The sequence below is a fragment of the Choloepus didactylus genome, chromosome 1 (genome assembly GCF_015220235.1).
Source record: "Choloepus didactylus isolate mChoDid1 chromosome 1, mChoDid1.pri, whole genome shotgun sequence".
NCBI lineage: Eukaryota > Metazoa > Chordata > Mammalia > Pilosa > Megalonychidae > Choloepus > Choloepus didactylus.
The window spans coordinates 220515964-220522641 of record NC_051307.1 but is presented as its reverse complement, the minus strand read 5'-3'; the positions used below and the strand labels follow the sequence as shown (position 1 = coordinate 220522641).

General features: G+C 39.4%; 1 non-coding gene across 1 annotated transcript; it reads right to left on the bottom strand.

The window, feature by feature from the left end:
* Window positions 1–4294: 4294 nt before the first annotated feature.
* LOC119510424 lies at window positions 4295–4402 on the bottom strand. Its single transcript, XR_005211922.1, has one exon. It is a non-coding gene; the product is annotated as a U6 spliceosomal RNA (small nuclear RNA).
* Between the last annotated feature and the right edge of the window lie 2276 nt (window positions 4403–6678).

Genomic DNA, 6678 nt, shown 5'->3' with positions numbered 1-6678 from the left:
TACTTGAGATGGCAAGCAGCAAACCACTTTGAAGGAATTTACTACTAATTTTAGTTAAACACCTAATTTAGAGTTGTTTTTTTTTACCAATCTTTCCCTTTTATCCTTTTCTTTCTTGCTTGCTTTTTTTTTTCTGTCCTGTTTTAAAGCAAATCCCTGACGTGTCATTCACTCTTTAGTACTTCTATATGAATCTTTGAAATATGGGGACATTTTCCTACAAAACTGCAATACCATTATCACACAATAAATTAACAGTAATTATTTAATGTCATCTATTAGCCAAATGGTGTTCAAATGTCCCCAATTGTCCTAAAAGTGTCTTTTTATAATTGGTTTGTCCACATAAACTTGCTATGTTCCTTCTGTCTCATAAGCTAGAACAGTTCTGTTTGCCCTTTCTTTTTTCCATGCCATTGACCTGTTGCACAAAAGGGGAAGGAGGGATTAATTTGCTGTCCCACCTTCTGAATTTATCTGATTACTTGCAAACCTTGAAACTGTTTAACTTCTCACTTTCTTTGTCAGTTCTGGAGGCTTGATAAGAGTTCAACTCTTCAAGCAAAATACATGATAGTTTGGCTATGGGATCAGTATATCACATCTCATCAGGAGGCATCTAATATTTGGTTGTCCCAAGAAATATTTGTGCTTTTTATCATTACATGGATTATCTTATTTAATCCTCATGACAACTCAAAGAGATGTGTTCTGGTGTTAGTCCCATTTTATAGATGAGAAAACAGGCACAGAGCAGTTACATGACTTGCCAAGTTCAAACATCTAGGAAGCAGCTCTCCAACATGGGAGCCTCAGATGTTTGCTATCTTAAGCAGTCTATTCATCCTGGCCTCTGCTTTATCTTTCCCTGCTTTGCAAACATTCTCGTGCAGAAGACTCCTTCTACTTCCAACTCTGAGGGCTTTACAAGAATGCCTGGTGGAGAGAATGCTTCTCTTCATTCATTTATCCTTAGTAAACAAAGAGCAGATATTATGCATCATCAACCAAGATAAATAGATACATACCTACACTCAACTTGGGGTTGTTCTTTTTTTTTCAGTTCTACAAAATCTGATTAACCTCATTTTCAAATTATATATTTTGAATCAGACCTTAAAAACTTGCAATGAGAAAAAAAAAAAGATTGACTGAGCACATGACAAGGAGTGAGATTTCATATATATATCAGATTTTGCTTTCTTTGCTTCAATCATTTCAGGACAAACTTTTCCAGTGAAGCATATCTCAACATTGCTGACTCTTTTGAGCCTGGCTGGCTTTGGGGAATAGGTGCAAATCTGCTCCCAATTTAATGTTACTCAAAACTGAAGTATTTGTAACTTTGTCTTGCTGAATCATTATAAAGTATCTGAGTAAAAAAATTAATCAGTTCCTGAAGTTTTATGCCTCCAGGGCCTGGGGGGCGTTTGTTAAACTAACAGAATATTCTTTTATTATAATTAGCTTTTCAGCCGTCTTTTAAATATGTAGTCCTAATGTAAGTAATTTCATATTTACTCTGGGTTTTCCCTTTATTAATGAAGGCCAGTTCCCATTTGGGAATTCTCAATTTTCTTTCATCCTTACTACTAAAGGATAGTGGGAAGAAAATTATTTGGAAAGTAGTAAAGTTTCTCCCTTCCCCAAGATACACAGTGTTGGCTTTTTAATTAGTGTTTTCATAAGTGAGAGCCTTTAAAACATACCATTCATTTCAATGTTTCCATCTTTAAAGCAATTTTTCATATTGTTTTTGCTATTTAAAATTTTTTATTAAACATGTTTATGAAAACATAGAAAATGACTTTGATGAAGACCATGATCCAGAGAACTCATGCTTTTGTAACCCTTTAGATGTAAGCAAAGTTTTCTAGCTTGTAAATGCCCAATCCCACATTCCACATATGACTGATTGATATTGTAAAATTAGATCTCTACCTTAAGATTGAAATGACTTTGGGCAGCCAACTTGATGAAATTTATCGGTGGCTTTCCAACAACAAATCTGAAAAGTTTGGAAGTAGTTTTGCTTGGGGCATGTGTGCGTGTGCATGGTTAGTCATAAACTACACTAGTTTTTATGACATTGGATTGATACAACCTTAATCTTAATTTCTAGAAGTGACTTTAAGACAATAAAGGGTGATGATTGAAGGTCTGGAAGAGTTGAGATCACTGCACTCTCTGCCTCTCTTACTGGCTGTGTGACTTGAGCAAGTCACTGGGTTTTGTGGCTCTTCCTCTGGGTGAAGTGTCCTGACACCATCTTCACGGCACTCAGCCAGAGCACCCAGAGCGCAGCAAGTACCTGGTACATGTTGGCTGTTATTATCAAAACTTGCACCCTCAAATAATCATATTTACAATGGGATAACTGCTCTCACATCAGGAATAAAATGACCAATTATACTTTGACAAATATGTATTTTTAAATGCACAAAGCATGCAAATGAGAAAGCAAATTTAAGAATTTTCAACTGGAAGCCCCTGTTTACCTAATATCCCTGACAAATACAGGTTTGTTTTTTAAAAAGAGGGAGGTGGAGCAAGAAAAAAGAAAAGAAAAGAATGCGTCAAACAAAGAAAGCTTGGTTGCTGGTAGGAATTCTGTTTGGGTCTCTTCAATGCCTGCTAACTTATTTAATAACAAAGTCAATGTTCCCACATATTTCAGGGCTCCGTGCAAGTTGATTACACTGAACTATGCTGGACTTCAGCCAAATTTTGTGCTTCCTTTTCATAAATACCTGAGCGATACTTTAACCCAAGAAGGAAAGAAAAGGCAATAGGGACCCAGGAGGGGTCGGCCAAGAACCCACATGGGTTGTGTATTCCGAGTGGCACTCCTAGAGCATAAATCTTAAACTGCAGATCTGCTCTTTTTTTGCAGACTTCAAGCCCCACAGCTTGACAACCACTTTAATTGGCCAGGTCTCCCTAAGCAAAAGTAGCCCTCTGTGCAACAAGGTTTCCTGTCTTGTGGAAATGCTCCAGAGCTTGGCACCAGCCTCCTGTTTATTTTCACCCTTCCTGGAAGGAACCAGCTCTTTTTTCCCATCTAGCCCCACTCTGTCCCAGGGCCAGAGGCTGTGCAGTTGCCCCAGCCTGGAAACAAAATTGCCAGCAGGAGACACTCTGGAAATTATTCCTCTGCACAAGTGGGGTCCTCCTTCCAGTGTTTTCTCCCAGTAAATGGTACCTGTGGAACTGGGGAACATGCCAGATGACTTTGGAATGGTATATAGATAACCTTTTTAAGATGGGATTCCTGTTAGATTAAATTTTAGATTGGAAAGTGAAAGAATAATTAAAGTAACATACATGAATTTTATTTTTTTATGTTGAGTTAATTTAAATAAAAACATAAAGTCATTTTAAGAACCTTTCTTAATAGCTACCACTGATAGGGTGTTTAGTCTGTTTGCAGAGCTTTGCAGGGATTTGCAGGCTTCTCACCACAACTCTTTGTGGGAGATGTTCTTTTTCTCACTCTACAAAAGAGAAAACTGAGGCTCAGAGAGGTGAAGTACCTTGTTCAGTTATTTTATTGGAGTTGCCTTCACCTCTGTGCTATTCTGCTTTGTTGATATACTCGTTTTAAATTGAAGTTAGGCTCTGAATCACCAGAATGAGGGTTTCTGTGGGTCCCCTATAGGCCCAGGATTATGTGCGTGTTCCTCACCGCAGCAGTTGCTGATGTGGCCTCTGAGGGAATCTGAGCTGCATGATCTCTATAGCTCCTTCCTTCCAGCTGGAAAAAATAGCAACAGATACCATTTATTGAGCACAAGGTATGCCAGACACTAAACCAGGCATCTGCGTTTGTAGTCTTATCCAATCCTCTCCCCCAACAGCTTTATTATCCCCATTGCAGAGAAGGGGAACCAAGGCTGACCCTTGCCCACAGTCCCAGTTCTTAGGTGGCTGAGTCAGGATGCAAACCCAGGTCTGTTTGTTCCCAAAGCTGTTAGATGTGCTATTAACATCTAAGGGATATAATCCTTAAAAATGGGACTAATAATTAACTGTCCTACCTACCTCTTAAGGTGGTTATGAAGATCAAATATAATAATGTATAATAAAGTACTTTGTAGTCATTAAGGTGCTATATTTAATAATTTCATCAATAGTTAGTCTGATCATGCCACTCCTCTACACAAAACCTTCCAATGGCTCCAGTCTCACTCAGAGTTAAAGCCAGTGTCCCCACGAGAACCCATGGTCCCGCACATTATCGTGCCCCTATCACCTGTCCCATCTCCCTTTTTTTTTTACTTGAAACAGATTTTATAAAAATATGGAACACTTTACGAATTTGCATGTCGTTCCTCGTGCAGGGGCCATGCTAATCTTCTCTGTATCATTTTAATTCTAGTATATGTATTGCTAAACGAGATCCCATCTCATTTTTTAGCATCCTCCTCCCATTAGCACCTGCCCAGCTGCTCTGGCTTCCTTGAGATCCAGCAAACACACAGGTGTCCTCCTGCCTCCCAAGCTCCTGCACTTGCTGCTCCCTCTGCCTGAAAGACTCTCCCCCAAGAAACCCACATAGCTCCCTCCTTCCTCTCCTTCAGGTCTTTGCTCAGATTTTCAGCAAGGCCTTCCTTAACCTCTATCTGTAAAACTGCAACCTTCTCAACCCTCCAACCTCCTATTCCTTCTCTCTGCTTTGTTTTTCTCCACAGTACTTATCACCATGAACATACTATTTATATTTGTTTGTTATGTAATTTCCTCTGCTTAGAATGTAAGCTCTTTAAGGACAAGCACTTCTGTTAGTTTTATCAACTGCTTAGAACAATGGCTAACCTACAGTAGGTGTCAATAAATAGAAGTTGAGTGAAGGAACAAATGAAAGAGTGAATAAATAAATTACATTCTTCTGTGCCAGGTATGGTGGTAGGTGCTGAGGATTCAAAGATTAAGATGATAGACACAAAATAGGCCTTCCTGGAATTTTTAAAGGATTAATTCCCAATTTCCCTTTTACATTCAATTTATTTCTGGATTCTTAAAAACCAAGAGCTCAAAATGTAAATTCGTGTAATCTGAATAAGCCTTTCGGCTGCAGTGTTCTCACACTGACAAAAGCAAAGTTTGGAGGTGCAGCTCCCCAAACATCAACAGGGCTGGTTCTTCCAGATCCTCCTACCTTAATAGCAGAACCTCTGCTTTTTCCTTCCAGGAAAAGTCCTAGATCCTTTTGGCCTTTACCCAGCTCTCCTTTTCCAGAGACATCGGGATTCAGCTGAAATTCAGCAACAGTGAATACTTGACTTTTCCCCCTGGGGATATGGTATATTAGTCACTCCATAAACATTCAATTTTATTTAACCATATTTTATAAGCTGGCATGCTATCAGAAATGTTCCTCTCTGTGCCACGGTTTGAATGTATACTAATGCCTCTCAATTTTATGTCACTCTATATTTCTGGTGAGAAACGGGATTATATAACAAAAGAAACTAGGAAAGGCAGATACTGAATGGGTTAGCCGAGAGTGCTTGTAGAAACCCCTTGGAGAGGGGGAAATACGTGTCATTCAAGCTCAGTGTGTTTCTCAATGGGTGGTCCTTTAATGACCTGCGACTGAAGTGCCTGGGGACCTACCCCCCAACAAGAGAGTGATTCTGTCAGTCTGGGGTAGGACCCTGGTGTTAACATTCTAACTTTTCTTTGACCTATTAATGTACAGAAGAGTACACGTAGGTATACAGTTCAATGAATTTTCACATTCGCACAGCACCCAGGTCAACATTGCCAGCTTCCCAGACATCCTCACAATCTTTTTTGTCACTCACTACCTCCCTCTAAATTATTCTATTATCCTGACGATTTATGCCTTTCTGTAAATGGAAACATAAGAGTGTATACTCTTTTGGCGTCTAGCTTCTTTTACTCAACATTATGTTTGTGAGATTCAGCCATGTTGCTGTGTGCAGTTATAGTTTATTCATCCTTATTGCTGTATAACTTTTAATCTATTGTAAGACTGATGATGGAAATTGTATCAATTTCAGTTTGTGGCTATTATGAATAGTACTGCTAGGAATCTTTCTAGTTCATGTCTTTTGATGAATATATATGTACGCATTTCTGTTGCACGTATACCTAGGAGGGGAATTGCAGGGAGAAATCAGCATTTTTAACCATGAACCCAGGTGTTCTGATTTGCTAAAGCTGCTGTTATGCAAAATACAAAAAATGGATTGGCTTTTATAAAGGGGATTTATTAGGTTACAGATTTACAGTTCTAAGGCCATAAAAGTGTCCAAACTCAACAAGAGGATACCTTCACTAAAGAAAGGCCAATGGCATCTGAAACATCTCTGTTAGCTGGGAAGGCACATGGCTGGCATCTGCCGGCCCTTTGTTCCCAGGTTCTGGTTTCAAAATGGCTTTTTCCAAAATGCCTCTGGGCTTCTGTCTCTCTTAGCTTCTCTCTCTCAGCTCTTGTGCATCCTTGCTTGCTCTCCCAGGTTTTTCTCTCTAAGCATCTGGGGATCCTCTCTTAGTTTCTCTGGGGCAAATTCTGGGCTTCATCTCTTAGCTTAGCATCTCCAAACATCTTTCTGTCTGCATCTCCAAACATCTGGGTCTTTGCTGGCTCTGAGCTTCTCCCAGGGGTAAACTCTGGATTACGTATCTTAGCTTCCATCCAAATCTCTCTCT